The 17,133-nt window shown below is 31.8% G+C and overlaps 1 pseudogene; it reads left to right on the top strand.

The window, feature by feature from the left end:
* Positions 1–4,276: 4,276 nt before the first annotated feature.
* LOC131180968 (mitogen-activated protein kinase kinase kinase 20-like) lies at positions 4,277–13,848 on the top strand (annotated as a pseudogene).
* The last annotated feature ends 3,285 nt before the right edge of the window (positions 13,849–17,133 follow it).

The raw sequence follows: 17,133 nt of genomic DNA, 5'->3' as shown, positions 1-17,133 counted from the left end.
CCGATCAAGATCAAAAGTTACGGCCATGCCGATCTCGAATCGGTCTGGCGGTATAGTCGGTAGATCGATCTCAGACAAGAGGACTGCTAATTTCAATCTTGATGTCGGTGACCGCCTCTTGAAGTTCATTTGGCTTCCAACCATATCGGGCGTCTCGACTGTAGCTCGGTTCTTGTCAATGACATTGGCGATGACTCCGCTCAATATCATGAGAGTCATAGTCACCCTATCTAAGCTACACATCTGTCCAATATCTATGGCTGGCTTTCTGATCAAACACATCTTTTGATTCAGCCATAAGACTAGGCTTTGACATAGGCCAGCATTCTGGGCTTCGGAGTAGTCTTAAGCTAGGTAGAATGTAGTGCTGATTTTGAGAGATTGCCCAAATGCTGTAATTAAGATCGCCCAACTGATGTAATCAGATCTTTTGAGATCGCCCAACTGATATAATCAGATCTTTTGAGATCGCCCAAATGATTTAATATGATCTTTTGGAAATTAAATGAAATTTTTTACTTTGAATGTTTTTGTTTTGTTATTGCATTGGTTATTTTTTCGATCTATGATAAGTGTACTCAATCTGATCCCTAGACGAATTGCCATTCACCGATCCATGGGTTTGGAAGTTTGCTCAATCCGATGACCTTAGTTGACCGATCTCATTTATCTGATTTTTTTACTATGTTTCTGGAACCTTCTTACGACGTGTCAAGGAAGCGGCCCAGTTCCGCTAACCGATGCGTCACATAGGACTTCGTGAGCATTTTAATGCTCAAACGGGTATAAATAGGGGAAAGGTGAGTCATTTGTTTCCTCATGTCATTTTTAGACCTTCCCGTAGTGATTTCAACACTTCCTCTCACTTTTTAAAGTTTTCAGGCACTAATTTATACTCCGATAAGGGTTTTGATCTCTTCTCGATTAATTTTCCTTTTTATTTTCTGAAAATGAGCAGTATCGATGGTCAGAGAGCTGCTAGTCCTACCTTCGTTCATATCTCATGGACATCAGATGAAGTTGAGGTGGTCAGGCCAAGCGGGAGATCTGAACCTTCTACAACCTCTGTCTCAGCCTATGGTTGAGCGACCCAATCAAAACAATCATCTTCTTCAGGGAAAGAAAACTTACCCGTGGATGAGTTGCCTTCAGTCCTCAAGGAAACCGATTTGTAGTCCATTAGTCAAGAGTACAACCTTTGGACTGACTCCTTTGAGCTCATCACATGTCATGGCAATCTCCGAGCTGATCATTTCTTTGAAGAAAACGACATGATCATGGTATATGAAGAACAATTGAAGGCCAGGCTTCGGTTCCCCCTGGACGAATTCTTTAGAGCCGTTCTGAAGTTTCATCAAGTATGTGTAGCCCAAGTGCACCCGAACTCTTGGTAGATTCTGGTGGCTTTCAGAGGCTTATGTCGAGCTAAAAAGCTCAAGCCTACAGCAAAGGTTTTCGCTAAGTTGCATAGGCTCACTCGACGAAAGGACGATGAGTAATGGTTTTTCCAAGCCAAGCCGAATTGTGGGCTTTTTACCGATCTCCCTATTTCATTGAAGAATTGGAAGAACTGGTTCTTCATATTGAGGAGTAAGATCCCGAATGGCTTCGAGGGTATCCCACGCAATTGGCAGTACCTGTTCCCTTCAGTTGCAAAGAAGAATGAAGGATCAGGCGGCTACTCACAAGTATTCATGTCTAGATGCAGTTATGGCCGAACTAAAATGGTGGCTAATGCAGATGATCGCCCATGAGGATTATGAGCTGCAGCTCTCTGACCTCAGACTCGGGATCAGTATAACCTAAATCTTTAGCCTCCTAACTTAGGTGATCTAACTAACTTGTTTTCTGTGCAGGTATGGCTGGTGGCTAGGGCGCAAAGGAGAGCCGTAAGCGAAAAAGGGAGGTCGCTCGGAAAGTACGAGAAATGAAGATTGCTCCTGTACTCCAGATGCTAGGGCGAGACTCGATAGAAGTGCCAGGCTCTTCGTCCCGACCTTCGGGACAGCCGACCCCAAAGATAGAGATCGCTCCTTCCCCTCCTCAACAAGATGAACCGCCACCTCCATCGGTTTCTTCAAGTGTGGAAGGAGGGTCTTCCCAACCCGCTGTGAGGACCTTCTCTCGTGGTGCCCAGGTCCTCATTCACTCGCTAGAGAAGAATCGCTCAGTTTGGGAGAATCTTGGCCTAGCCAAGGTTTTGGGTGCCACCATCTTCTTCCAGGACGACCGAAATAGGCTAACTCCAGATAGCATTGACAACCTCCTGGCTCAGATGATGAGCTTGAGCATAGAGAGCCTTGTGAATCAATATATAATCAGAGAAAAGGCTCATATCTTGAGACAAGAAATTCTGAAGGCGGTCCAGGACGCTACTTCTGCCAAAACCTAACTTTCGTCTGCTTAGGACTACATCGTCAAGATTGAGGGTCGGACGAAATCTTGTGAGGATAGGATAGCCAAACTGGAGCGGGAACTCGAAGAAGCTAAGGCCCACCAAACTGCCGATGTCACTCACCTTACCGAGGAGATCAGAGTGAAAGAAGAAGAGGCCATGATGAAGGAAGCTAGTGCTTATGTGAATGCTCATGGCGATCTTCTGGCCGAGCTTGTAAGGCACTATCCTGAGGAAGACTTCTCCTGGATGGTGGATCATGTCCCTAGAGGTGAAGAGGAGAGCGAGGAGGAGCCTGAGAGAGAGAGAGAGGATGATAGAACTGATAATGTACCCGGAGAGCAGGTTAGGGGAGACCCTATTGCTGAATGACTTGTACATTTTTATTTTGAAATGAATTAGAGTTTTTTATGTTCAATTTTTGAAAAGATCGGAAAGCATCAAAACCAAATTGTCTGAGTACTTAATTGAATTAAACCTGAGAACGACTATTAATCAAATTATTCCAAGAGATCGAAAAGACATTACATGCAAACATGAGATTAAACTGAGTCATGACCAAATATTAAATGGAACTTTAGAATATTAGCATTGCACTGACTTGAACTTTTAAGGTCGGAACCATTATTAGACCGAATAAAAATCTTAACTTTATTTCAAGGAATATCTAGGGAATTCCAGCGAGAAACCCGATCACAACATTAGTTGAATGAAATTCTGTGATATTTGTAGATAGAGAGATCGAAGAATTACAATAGGCAGGACTGGATGGTCCGGAGACCCAATATTGACTTGAACTCAGTTGATAAAGACTAAGAGATCAGGAAAACAGTCTAACTTGAGCGTGAGATTGATTTGTTCCATGGATGAGCGATCGGTAAGTTCAGAAAAGCTACCTGTGATCGGGACATCAGTTGAGAATGGATAATAAAGTTTCAATTTTGAAAGATCCTTGCTTTTGAAAGTCGGCCAAAATATGGTGTCTACAATATGCATGGAAAAACAAAAGCTCTCAAAAGATAAATGATTTAAACCTATTTTTGTAGAATCTAATGGCATCCATTAACAAATTTCTATTATTATTACACTAATTGATAACAAATACACACACGTGTATGACAATCTATACAAGTATGTTTTATACGAAAGAATGGAATCAATTAATGTCACATTCTTCAATAGCAATGCATCATAATAACTCATGAATGATGACACTATTAAATCTCTCAGATTGAAGATGATTGAATCAGCTCAAAGCTAATTATTATTATTATTATTATTATTATTATTATTATTATTATTATTATTATTATTATTATTATTATTATTATTATAAAAGATTAAATTTATCAATAATTTCTTATACGAAATATCATTTAGTTACAGCAGAATTGACTTAAAAAGTCAAAATCTTTTATATTTTTTAAATTTAATCAAATCTTCTAATTTTAATAATTTAATTTAAAATTTTATTATTATTTTCACACTTAGCAATAAACCAATTAATAGTTAAAGTGATTAGTTAATGTGGTATGCTGACTAGCTAGGCATGCTGACTATATTAAATTTTTATTTTTAAATTCATGGGACTAAAATTTTTGATAATTTTTTTTAATTTAAAATAAAAAGTCGAGATAAAATTTTTAGTATAATTTTTATTTATAATTATTTCATTTTTGGTAATTTAACATTAATTACTTAGTTATTTTATGGGTCAAAAGATCTAAAATTAGTTATTAGTTAAGTTAGGTTTCAAACTAGTGGCAACTAGGAAAATAAAGCTTTAATTTCATATCGATGATATATGGTGGTAAAATCCCTTCTTTTGTGTAACCAAGTATCGTTGAAGCATTGGAGATTACATTGCTTTGAACCCAAGCAATGAAGAGAGAGGTTATGGTAGTGGAAGAAGATAGCTCGAATAATCACGGAGTCGCATGGTGGAGAGGGCCGTTGCTTGGCAAAGGAGAGTTTGCGTCTATTTATCTCGCTTTTTTGAAGAAACTCAAATCAAGAAGAGCGTTTTATCCACCACTTATGGCTGTTAAATCAGCGGAGGTCTCTTCCTCAAGCTCGCTTTAGAAGGAGAAAGAGGCTTTCAACCATTTTCGTGACTGTCCCTACATTCTTGAGTGTTATGGCAAAGAAACTACTATGAGTAAGGATGGAAAGATGCTTTACAATCTATTGTTGGAGTACGCTTTTGGAGGAACCCTAGCTGATCTTATAAAGAGATACACGCTTTTGGGTGGTTGTGGGTTGCCTGAATCAAATGTGAAGAGATACACAAGGTCTATTCTTAAAGGTATTAATTACATCCACAGTCACGATTATGTTCATTGTGACTTGAAGCCAGACAATGTGTTGCTCGTACCTAGTGGGGATGGTGACTTTGTGCCCAAGATTGGGGATTTTGGATTGGCTAAGAAAGTTCAGAAGACCAAGAAGAGGAAGCTTGATTGTTCTATTACCGGGACTACTTTCTATATGGCACCAAAGACTCTCGTTGATAATATTTAGGAATTTCCCTCTAATATTTGTGCTCTTGGGTGTATGGGATGTTTATTGGGAAATCACTTTGGGGTTCAAACCCTAATGAAACAACTGAAAAAGCTTGTGAGAGGATTGCTGATATATATGAATTGCCTAAAATTCCTTCTTGAATTTCAAAGGATGGCAAGGATTTCTTGAAAGGATGTCTAGTGAAGAATCATCAGTTCAGATTCACCATTGAGATGTTATTAATTCACCCTTTTATATCCGGAATAGATGACACAAAAAGCAGGGAATTTGGGGAGATTGTAGATTAGGGGTGCTTGGACTCATTCCTGGTCTGAAGATGCTAATTCTGCCAGCAATGAAGTTTCATCCCTGCTCACTTGCAGGTTTCTTATTTGAAACCTAAAAAAGTGGTGCAGGTCTGGCATGGAGGAGGTCCATCATTTATGATGTTTGATCTTCTCCAAAATGTGCCAGTTGGTTTCAAGAACAAATGTGGAATTAGCATTCATTTGGAAAAGCTACTGTGATCTTCTCTATTTGTTGAAGGCTCTATTGCTTTTGATAAGGAAGCTGCTAGGCTAGGGCATTGCTGCTACATTTTACTTTTCTATGTAACCAATTCTCTACTAAAATGTTGCAATTTGATATTGTTCATTATATAAATGAAATTCATTTTGGTTTATGAAATGAAAAAAAAAAAAAGGCCAAATGAGTTCACTGCTATGAATAAGTTTTTTTTAAAACTAAGTTTGCTTTAATTAGAAATACACATACGTTGATCTGCTCACAAAAATGCTTCATCCTCCATTAAAAATGTTAGTTATGCTCTATGTTGTTTATGCTCTATGCGGGGGAAAAACATTAGTTCTCATAAGGGATTTAAGATAAAACATGTTTAGTTACTTGTTCTATTGTAACCATTTAAAGTTTTCATCAAGAAGTCTCATTTTCAATTCCCATTAACATTCCGTATTGAATGGATCATATTATAAGAAAAAAATTTTCAGCAAATCTTGTGTGAAGCTCATTTTTAGGAGAGATTATATTTAGTGCACATGCATCATCTCTCTAAATACATGGCCCCATCTTTCTAAAATTAAGGAAAATTAAATTTTTATATCGAAGTCAACACTATTTTTTACCCTGATGTATAAATAATTATCTTATTTTTAGAAAGCTTGCACATATTCAATTCTTATAAATGAATACTGCAGCCTCAAGCCACTTGTGAAATTTAAAAAAATTCTAATAAAATTAAACATGTTAGATCGACGCATATAAACTCTACTAAGCTAACGTATAATGGGAGAGCTATCATTCTAGAGTAACCTAATCGGTTTTTCTGCATAATTGTTAGAAGATCTCCCTAGGTATGTAATAAAGTTAAAGATAAACCAATTGGGAGATCTCACTATCTATTAATAGTGAAATTGTACTAATAGTGAAATGCGATAAAAGTTTTTCTAGAGAGATGGTTACTTAGATGTTGTACACATCAAGAAAAAAGTCTTTGAGAATACTTTTAACATAGTGATGAATATTAAAGGGAAGACAAAGGATAATGCAAAAGCAAAGGAAGATATCACATATTTATGTCGTAAAAAAGAGTTAGAGAAAGATGTGCGAACAGGTAAATACCCTAAGGCTTATTATACTCTTTACAAATAGCAAAAGCAAAAATACAGCAATCTGTTGATATGTAAAAGTATAAGCTTTTTGGTATGAAGAGCCATGATTGTCATGTGTTTATGCAAAGATTATTACCAATTGCATTTCGTGAGTTCCTTCCAAATACATTTTAGCAAGCATTGACTGAGTTGAGCTTGTTTTTCAAAAATCTTACTGCTACAAATATTAAAGCGTAAGACATGGAGCGTCTAGAAGTAGAAATTTCCATAATTATTTGCAAGTTATAGCGTATATTTCCTCCTGCCTTTTTTGACTCAATGGAACATATTCTCATCCATCTACCGTATGAGGCAAAAATTGCATGACTGGTATAATATCAATGGATGTATCCTTTTAAGAGGTAATAGAGAATCGTTATTTTCTTTTTGTGTTGTAAAATTCATCATAAACTTTCCCTAGAGCTTGCATTTGAATATGGTGTTTTGTATTTTCAGATTTCTGGGACACCTAAAGAAAAATGTAAAGAACAAAGCAAAAGTAGAAGGTTCAATATGTAATGCATACTTAGTTGAAGCATCTAATTTTTGTATGCATTATTTTAAGCCTCATGTCATAACGCGGGATCGACAAGTTTCCCGTAATGATGATGGTGGAAACAATGATGAAATCGAAGGAAATTTATCAATATTCAAGTATCCCAGTCGATCGTATGGTAGAGCTAAAACAAGATGGTTAGGAGATGATGAATATAAGATTGCCCATATATACGTCTTTCTAAATTGCCTTGAAATTGACACATATATGAAGTAAGTTTATAAAAACCCTAAATATTAGTTAAATCTCTTAAAAGTCATCTGTGAATTTGCCTTTTCCACTGACAATCGACTAATTTATTTATGTGTAAGATGTACCATACTGAATTACAATAGACATCACGTAATATTAGTGATGCAAAAGCTAAGGAATTAATAGAACAAAGATTTTCAGATTGGTTCAACTCTTATGTAAGTCTATATTTATATAAACCATTCCATCGTCTAAATGTAATTAGTAACATTATTTGTGATTCATGTCATTTAATACAAATAATTTAAAACCTATTTAATATATTTAATAAGTATTTTTGTTTATTTTAATTTATATCTGTATATGTTATAAATACATTATAAATATAAATATAAATTTAAATTTAATCATGCATTTTTAAATAATTCATATAAATTTTATAATTAGTACTCTCAACTCTTAAGTAATCAAATTGTTTTTTTTTTTCTTTTTCTTTTTGTATCTTCCTCTTATTTTTATTATTTTAAAATTTTAAAACATAACAACTTAACATTAATATTGAGAGGAGCATAACTTTTCACATAAACATGTGTAAAAATATAATTATGCTTTTTTTATAACCTTATGGTCAAAATCAGCAATTTAACTAAGATTTACTAATGAATTAAAAATAAAAAATTATATTCATGCATATAAGGATATTAATAAATTATAATTAATCTATATTTAGACTAAATAGATCCAGAAAAATTAAAATCTTATACAATCACATATAAAATATACTTTTTTATGTAAAAATGATATTAATCATCCCAAATATTATAGAATGCATCAATATTAAATATGTTAAAAATGAAAATTAATCTATCTTACCCTATACAAATATCATAGAATTCGTGAGGATAGTGGTTTCATTTGATAATGGAAATAATAATAAAATTCAAGTGATCACATTCACATGCAATTACATTTATAGGAATGATATCTATGAGATACAAAAACTTAAAAATTTAAAAACTTACAAATAGATTTTACCTGTTAAAGAAAAAAATACACAAAAATGCAGTGAAAAAAGAAAAAAATCATATTATAAATCAAAATTAATTAAACTTGAGTCTTATTATAGAAAAATAGAGTGTGTAAATATAAAACTATCTTTCACTAATATTTTAAAAACAAATAGCTACAAATTTATAACAATTATTTTTCATTGAATAAGATTATAATTTTATATCTATTGATATAAATATAAAATTTTATTTAATTAAATAGTTATTTTTAACAATAATTTTATAATTATGTTAATTAAATAGTTACTTTTTAATAGTGATTTTATAATTTAATATTATAAATTTGTAAATATTAACAAAAATTAAAAAAAATAAATTAATATAAGAGAGATTTGGTGTATAATGCTGTTTATTGATTTTATTGTAATAAACTAAATAATTTTTAATGAATTAATAATGCATATAGAATTAAAAATATAGAATTATAATAAGATTTTTAGTATAAGTATAATTACTATAAAATAATATTAACATTTTAATTTATATTAATTATGGTAATATTTAAAAATTAAAATTATCTATAGATTTAGCAATGGATAAATTTATTGTTAAAAATTATTAGCCATAAATTTGTATTAAAAGTATTTGGTGATGAATAACTTCTTGCTAAAAATTATAAATAATATATTCGTATGGAATAGCTTCTCACTAAAAATTATTACCAATGACTTTATATAAAATCACTTGTCATTACTAAAAGTAGTAGCGAAATTTGTTATTAATTTATATTATTAGCAACAAATTTATACAATTGACACCATGGATACTTTTTAATGGTATAAATAATATAAATCATGAAGAACATTATTGGCAATGCTAATGTTTCCTCCTTTCATACATTTATCAATACTAGCCTTTGAAACACGTGCAATAACACAATTATTTTATTATTTAAATATTGAATATTAATATAATTATTTATATTGAAATGATAATTTTAAGGTTAGTTTAATTCTATAAATAAAAATATATATTAATTTTGAAATTATTATATTTTGATTAGATTATATTTTTACAAAAATTTATATGTTATAATTAACTTAACTGTGAATATATAATAATAATTTAATTATTAACTTAAATGTAATAAAATAAAAATATAATAGAATAATAAGTTTTTAAAAAATATGAATAAGTAAAGATACTGTTTAAAATTCAAAGTGAGAAATTAATTTTGCATGCAAATTGACTCATGGTATGAGGCTGGTTTAAATTCTATTCTCTTTTATTTTTTTAAAAAAATAAGTTTTTGGTTTGGTTATATTTTAATATTTTTTTAATAATTTAAAACTGGTGTTGATTTCTTTGTATAATGACATCAGATTAGCTAATTAGTTAACATAAAAGAATATTCTTTATAAAATTAGAAATTATAAGTAATTTTAAAATTACACATAGTTTAACGCATTAAGAGACCACTTTTATTTTCAATAAATTAGTACCATAAGATTTTATGATGTAACATATTATTCTTGCATTCGTTAAAAAAATGTTGATATGTGGTAATTTCTTGTGTCAATTAGTATTAATATCTTGTAGTAATTTCTTATTTCAATTAGTATTAATATCTGGTCTGCATTCCTCTAATGGATGGAAGAAGAATCTAATGGCGTAAAATCTCAAGGTACTAATTTAATGAAAATGAAAATGTTATCTTTTAAATGATAACAAGATATATATTTTTTATAATTGCTCTTATGTAAGTTAACAAAAATGGAATTATATCAAATAAAAGATTATAAATCCATGAGTAAATATGAGAAAAAGTGAGACTTATTAATATATCTCATTTAATTAACAGCTTTATCATGAATTTAATTTGGATTTGTTTTTTCTATATTCCCTCCTTATTTATTTTCTTTAAGATTATTGAGATTGATCAATAATAGGTGTGCTTCTTACAAAAACAATTATATGTGGATGTGATTAATAGGATCTTTCCATTATTGCCAATTTTCCCAAGGTTAAGATACTAATTTTGCAGGACTATAGCTAAATATGAAATGAAATCAGGTGCTTGTAAATCCAACAATATTTACGTAAGTTAAGATAAATTTTCCTTTTCATGATTGCATGTACAATAGGTTTATTTTAGTTATTAATTGTGATGAATCCCAATATAATCAAAGTTCAAAAATCTATACGTTGTACATACGACAATTGTATTGAATAATTTCTTATTAGTTAGGACTCTCATTAAGAGTAACTATATTGGCATTATTGGTCGAAAAAGGTAGTGCAGTATGTTAATTATTATTTTTGAAGATTTTTAAAGCTTCGTTATTAAAGTTATTATTAAAGTTTCGTTATAATAAAGCCTTGTCAATCATTAAAAAGTTAGTTTATTTTTTATTCAAGACACCGGTGAATTTCACCCATTTTACATGTGAGTATCACTTATTTTACATGTGAGTCTTATCATACATTATTGTATAATCGATAATGAACCGATCTAGATAAGAATTTTTAATAAATAAATGTGCAGTGTAAAAAGAAATTAACCCACCATTGTGCAATCAGCCTTCTCATCTCCCTTAGCGCCATATTTGCTGATATCGAAAATCTTAATAACAGAAGCATCAGTAACTTGAGAAATTTTAATAGTCACAAAAATAGAACAAAAATGAAATTTTCTTAACAAAGCTAACAAAGAATGAGAAATAGTTTTAGATACATATATAGATGTAAGATTCAAAAAATACTATAATTCAAAAAAAAAATGTAAATAAATGAAAAATTATAAGAAGAATAATCAACTTCTGCTGCTGCTAAGCTCTTTCAAGCACAGAAAAATTGAATCTTGAATTTGATGGATCCCAATAAATCCCAATAAGATCTCCTTCAACTAAATTCCTTCTCTTCACAAATTGAATCATCCAGCCTCTGATGAAAACATAACTCTTCGATGAACGCCAGTGCTTCAAAACCATATGTTGTTCGGTATTAGTATCGCAATCCCATATAGGAACTGGAGCACCATCTTTTTCAATCTGCTCAACCGTTTCACCGCTCAATAATGGCAAAATATGATTTCTGACTGATAATGATGCCACCAAAAGTCTGCACAGGTTACCAAGATCACTACCAGTGAGCTTCTTCTTAATCTTCCATGGATCAGAAAGCATCAGTATTGTCGGAACATCATGCATCGGACTCTCTTTTCTCTCCTCTTCAGGGCTGGATGTTGTCTCTGCAATATTTTGAACCAATGATTTCGATTCTGAATCCGATGATTCTTTAGATACAACAGGTTCCTCTCTCGTTGCAGCAAAGGCAGTAAACCAAGATTCATCAAATAGTTTTAGCTCAGTTGAAACTTCATTTGCAAGTCGAGTGGAAACAACGATAGCATTGATCTCATTATCAGGAGAAGAATTGATTTCTTTGATTCTTGGCTTGTTGATCTTGCTTGGAACCCCGCAAGAAAGGGTCAACTCAGTCGAAACTCCACTATTCTTTTCACCGTCTGAGTTATGCTGGTACTTCCGCTTCTTTTCAGATGGCTCAGCTGCAAGAAATTGATTTTTCTTTGCTTCCTGAGTGGTGGAAGCATAGAAAGAACCAAAGGGTTTCAAATGCTGTTTCTCCATTCTTGAAATTGCTCTTACTTGTTTCTAATGGATCGAGAGAGGTTAGGGATTAATGCACATATATATAGAATTGAAGGAAACTTCAACATTGAGATAGGATTTAAGATCCTAGTTGGAAACTGATTCCTTTGCTTGGGGCGGTGGTGAAGTTTTGTGGTTTCCTTTCCGGAGTTGGACATGAAAATTTGCTGACATTATTGGTTCTAAGAATTATAAATTAACAGGCTCTTGTTGGGCCAGTTTAGCCGGACCTTTTTCTGACAGTGACTTGGGCCCACCTTGATGCTCTAATGTATATAATTTCTTTTTTCATTTTGTTATGACAAAAATTATATGTCAAATTATCAAAATTAGTTTTTTAATTAGGATATATATTATATATAATCAATGATTCACCCGTGCATAATGAATCGAGTATGCTAATTAATATATATATTAAAAATATAAACATATTTATTGTATATATAATAATTTTACTAATAAATAATTCTCAGAAGTATTTTTTTTATTCCCCCATTATTTTTTTTTTGGGTCATTTCACCATCTATAAGTTTGAAAAAGTTTGGAATTTAAAAAATTTTATTTAAATCATGGTAATTTATGACTCATTAATTAATTTTATTGCATTTAAAATTCAATATTAGTTAATTAATTATAATTATTTTAAATATTTTATCAATCATTATTAATAGAACTGAAGTACTAAGAGTTATAAATTAAAATTCTTATAAATTAAGGATCTGTTGAGAAAAATATATTTTTAAATATATTATTTAGATAATATTAAAAAATAATTTAAAATTAAATTTAATAAATTTTAGTTATAAAACATTAAATAACAAAATTATCTTTTTCAAATTAATTTTTTCAACAGATAAAATGATTTTTTTCTATTATTGAAAAGCAACTCTAACTCTTCAATTACAATATCAAACAGGCTCTAAAACACGAAAACATATCTGCTTATGATTTTTAATATCTTTGCCATTATACATTTTGTCATATATATATACATAAATTATCATTTTTATAACTTGTTTAATTATTCCACTGCCATCACAATTATGTTTTTCATTATGAAAAATTTAAGGAAATAATGTATCAAGAAAACTTTTATAAATAAAATATAATAAGCTTATATAAATCGCAAGTGTTTTACAAATTATTTTTTAAATATAGTAAATTTTTTAAAAAATTATTATGTTTATTATTATAAAAAATTCTTATAAAAACATTTACTTTTCTAATTATATGAATAATATTTGTTTTGAAATATTTCTTTACATAGATAGAAAGAATTTAAAGTCCAAAATAAAATATTTATTTTCTCAAAAATAAATAATATTAACAAAAATATTGGTAAAAATATTTTGGGTGAATGAAAATAATTTAGAACAATATCTAAATAATTTTAGACATTTTAAAATGATTTTTAATTTCCCTCTAATATTTGGGCCCTTGGATGCAAGGTTTTGAAGATGTTCGCTGGAAAATCACTTTGGGTTCGACTTCAAACCCTGATGAGACAACTGAAGAAGTTTCCGAAATGATTGCCGATAGATATGAATTGCCTAAAATTCCTTCTGGGATTTCAAAGGATGGCAAGTATTTCTTGGAAGGATGTTTAGTGAAGAATCATGAGTTCAGATTCACAATTGAGATGTTATTAATTCATCCTTTTGTATCTGAAATAGATGACACAGAAAACAGTGAATTTGGGGAGATTATTGATTAAGGGTGCTTGAACTCATCTTTCACAGGAAATGAACCTTGTGATTCGAGCTGTTCTGAATAGTGGCATTCTTTATCTGAATAGGGATCTTCTTCTTGTTATTGGTCAGATGTTGTGGAAGAGAGTAATGGTGGGGTGTTTTGAAGTTTTCCGAAATCCACAGAATCAGGAGTCTAATGAAGTTAGTACTCCAATCTGTGCTATCATTGGCAAAGATGTTCTTTGCAATTGATTCACCAGCATATGTTTCTTCACATATGGTGGAGAAATGTCCTACTATATTCACCTTTCCTACAGGGATACATTGATATCCTTTTTAACTTCAAACCAGTATTAACTCTTTCAAAATCGTTATGCGGAATTCCAAGTTAAGCAACAATTTGATCTTTAGTGAACTATATCATTTGTAGAGCAGGACAACAACTTCAGCAGTACACAATTGGAATTGAAAAGATTTGGGCGCGTGAAGGAATTAAAGATGTGGCTTTCTTGCAACCGCAAACAATATCATCCAAGTTAGTCATTGGAGCTGGGATGAGAACGTTGTCCTCTGTTAATTCTGGAAGGAAAGCAATGGTTCTGAATTGTTATATATTGTGCTCATGACTGGCCTTGTTATTTAATGTTACCACCAATATTGTTCCCTAAGAGAATTAATTACCTAGTGAATTGAAGCCTATAATGATATGATATGGCATGCAGCAAGTTGCCAAGTGACGAAGACGCTAATTCTGCTGCCTAAGAAGTTTTTATCCCTGCTCACTTGTGTAACACCCTCCCGGTAGCAACTCCGTACATTCTACTGTTCCGGTGACCGGTGTCGGTCCGGACAGCTAGAACGTCCGGAAAAATATTTAAACTAAAGTGAGGGACCATAATTAACTCAAATATTAATAAGAAAAATTTAGTAAAAATTTTAGAAATAAAATACAACTAAGTCAAATGAGCCGGTGCCCAAGCGATGGGTAACCGAAGGGAAGTTGCGGTTCTCGCAACTAGGAGCCCTAGACCCGGGGAAAAAATTATAAAATAATTTTTGGGACTCTAGAGAAGGGTCATTGAGGTTCCTATGGCATTAGAATGCCAAGAAAATAATTATAAAAATTTTTCAATCGGTACAGACAATTTTGACCCGTTAAGCCAAACGGAGGGCATTTTGGTCATTTCGCCTTCAGAGACGATTTTTGGCCGACTTGTCCAGTTAAGTAAATAATTATTATGATCTAAAATGTGAATAAATATTACTAAAAATTGAATTGAAAATGAGTAGAAAAGAAAAGAAAAAAAAATGAATTAAATGGGAATTTATGACATCACATGATGTCATTAGTGTACCTTCACCCAATTATATGGTGACACATGGCTATAACCCATTTAAAATCAATAAAATGGGTAGAAAATGAGAGAAAAATGCAGCTTTCTTCTTCTTCCCAATTTCCATACGTGAACCTTTCTTCCTCCATTAAAATTCATTTCATTTTCTCTCTTCCAAACCTTGAATTCTCACCACTAAACCTTAAATTCTCTTCATTAAAACTTGTCCACTCATCTTGGGAAGGTGTTTGGCAGCCTAGAAAGTGAAGGAAAGGGAAGTTTAAGCTTGGAAAATTTTACCCTACAAGAGGTTAGTGCTTACTTATGCTAATATTCCTTTACTTCCATGTTAAGGACTTGAATTTAGTATGAAATTGTAAGTTAAATGGACTAAAACTCATGTGTATGTGTACCATAAATTTTGGCAGCCCTAAGGAAGGAACAATGATGGAGTGTTTTTGATGGTTTTAATGGACTTAAAATGAATTAGAGATTATGTTTAAGGTGCATATACACATATGTGATGAATGAAAGTGTGTATCTAAGGTGTATGTGTGAATCATAATGGGAAACTAGGGTTTGGGAGTGAAAATGTGGACTTGGCTTATGAAATTGTTAAAGGACATTTTAATGGTCAATTAGTGACCATTTGAGGAGATTTGACCATAATATGGATTGAAAAATAGCATGGTAAAAGGGAATGACTATGCTGCCTAGGGACAGCAGCAATTGACTGAGATTTCAGTCCAATTACACAGCCATAACTTTGGCTGTGTTAGTCCAATTGATGTTTGGCCAATTGGACATGAAACTAGGCTTATAATGGCACATTTTTGCTGAAGAAACCATGCCCAAAAGACTAAAGCAAGAGGACCAAAACTTGGCCCCAATCCGGATACCCTGCAACTGATTCTGCAGAATTGACCAAATGAACAGTAACTGTTCATTTGGCCATAACTCACTGTAGATTTGGTCAATTGACCTGAAATATTTACAGCAACAAGTTAAGACATAGACAAACAACTTTCATGAAGAAACCTACCCCAAATTATGACCAGAACCTAATCAAATCATTGAGCAAAGTAAAGTTTACTGTACTCAGATTTCCAGAATTTTCATTTGAGCAGCAATGTTTGGAGGACTATAACTCTCTCTAGAAAACTCGGATTTAGGCGATTCTTGAACCGATGGAAACCTAAGGCATAGTAGAACATTTCATATGAAGAAAGTTAGACCAAATTAGGAACTTAACTTGATCAAATTACTGATCAAAGTTGGATCAAAATCTACCAGAACCCATGATAGCAGCATGAACAGTGCACGTGAATAGTAAACTTATTTTGGCCATAACTTGAGCTACAAAACTCCAAATGGAGTGATTCAAAAAAAAGAAATTCAACTAGACAAAATAAGGAACATTTTCTATGAAAGAAGTTTTGTCAAATTCCAACAGTAAATCGACCAATGAAACAGTGCAACTTCGGAGCACCAAAACCGAAAATTGGCAATTTTGCCAAAATGACCTAAGCTTTGAGAAAGTGACCAAAACCAACAAGTTTTAAATGAAAAATGTAGTATGTTTGAAGTGCCAAAGTCAATGTTCATATTTTCTATGCAAAAGTCAACAGTTGACTAATGAAGTGAATAGTGACATGAAAACTTGAAATAAGCTTGGAAATGGATTTGGTAATTGATTCCAACAAGTTTTAAATGCAAAATGTGGTACATCGGGAGTGTTAAAACCAATGTACCTATTGTCTATGCAAAAGTCAATATTTTTGTTGACCAATGAGGTGAATAGTGACACCAAAACTTGAAATTCAAAATTTGAAATTAGAAATGCATCTAGGGGACTTTAAATTGCAATTGGCAATTAATACTAGTAAATGTAAAAACTCAAAATGTGGGATCTTGGTGTAATTAGAATTAATATATCCATTAAGTATAAAAAGGTCAACATTTTGGTTGACTAGTATGGTGAATAGTAATCAAAATGATTAGTGAATTAAGATGAAGACCTAGAACCAATTCTAAGCTTAAATGCTTAGAATTGTACGACAAATATGGACTATGCATCCTAGTTAAAATTGTTAAAAAGAAATTTAGGCCATAAAT

This window comes from Hevea brasiliensis, chromosome 6 (assembly GCF_030052815.1).
Source record: "Hevea brasiliensis isolate MT/VB/25A 57/8 chromosome 6, ASM3005281v1, whole genome shotgun sequence".
Taxonomy (NCBI): domain Eukaryota; kingdom Viridiplantae; phylum Streptophyta; class Magnoliopsida; order Malpighiales; family Euphorbiaceae; genus Hevea; species Hevea brasiliensis.
This window is presented reverse-complemented; position numbering and strand designations above follow the sequence as displayed.